The following is a 1,199-nucleotide window of genomic DNA, read 5'->3' as shown; positions in this document are numbered from 1 at the left end:
TGACATTAAATAGAGAAGCCTTTCAGGAGGAAATGGGTTTCCAGCACAGACTGGCACCTGAGAAGATTGCGGGAGTTGCGTGGGGACGTTTTGACTCCTGAGTGATTTCCAAACACCCGCTCCAGGCAGACGCCAGCCTCGCAACGCCTCCTCACCTTGCAGGAACAAAGTGAAACACGAGTGGGGAAATAAAATTAGAGCTGGGAGACACGATTCTCTTCACCACACTTGTCTGACTGCTGGTGCAGAGTTCCGGGGGGGGGTGGTGCAGGGTTCCGGGGGGATGCAGGGACGGGGGCCGACCAACCCCAATCACCCCCTCCATGGAGACCCAGAAAGAGAGGAGAGCCTGGTCTCAAGCATTTCCTACTCTTCCACACTGCCTGTATCCCTCTGTCAGGTCAAGTAAATATGAATATTCCCAAGGGATGGTTCTGCAGGCTAGTTTGTCCCAGTGGAGACAATATCATCTGTTATTGCCCTCTAAATGTAGTAAAGGAAAGAGCTGACCCCTCTAATGAGAGACCTGGGTCATCTTCTTTTGTCACTTCCATTTCTCTTTACTCATGCCCAACCTCATCCCCTGATGCCTGGTAAAGGGCTGTGTCCAGACTTCGGCCTTTTTTAAAGCTGCTGTCTCTGCCACAATTAGATAAATAACCTTCACACACCTCTCTGCTCCTCCAGAATTGCTTTATGCCTTCCCTTTCCAAGTTCAACTCACACAATGATGTTGTTTTCTATTGTAAAGCCCTTGATGTGGAGGGTCCTCCATGTGTCCCCACAACATACAGGCACAAAAATAATACTTTCCACAATATTTTGCCTGGTCCTGCTTGCCTGCAATTTGTGGAGAAAACCCCTAACATCACATGGAGCTTGCAAATACTGATCTGTTCTCAGCAAGCCAGGCATTTCCAGTTTTGCTGATCACTTGGCCAACTTTCCCTGGTCCTCTGATCCCTTCCCCCATACCCAATTTCCACCCTTTCGGCCACCAGTTTTCTTCTTTATTTCACTTAAGATATAGTCTTTGATTTGTTTTCTAGTGAGGTACTGGCTGAGGGCAATCTTTCCCTCACCCACCTCTTGATGTGCACTACAGATATTGGAGTGTGTGTTTGGTTGGTTTTGGTTTGGTTGGTTTTTTTTTGTTTGGGGTTGTTTGTTTTTAAGAGGGTTTGGTTTTGTTTAGGGGG

This window comes from Corapipo altera, unplaced genomic scaffold (genome assembly GCF_003945725.1).
Source record: "Corapipo altera isolate COAL_440 unplaced genomic scaffold, ASM394572v1 50492, whole genome shotgun sequence".
NCBI classification, from domain to species: Eukaryota; Metazoa; Chordata; class Aves; order Passeriformes; family Pipridae; genus Corapipo; species Corapipo altera.
Note: the sequence above shows the minus strand (reverse complement) of the source record.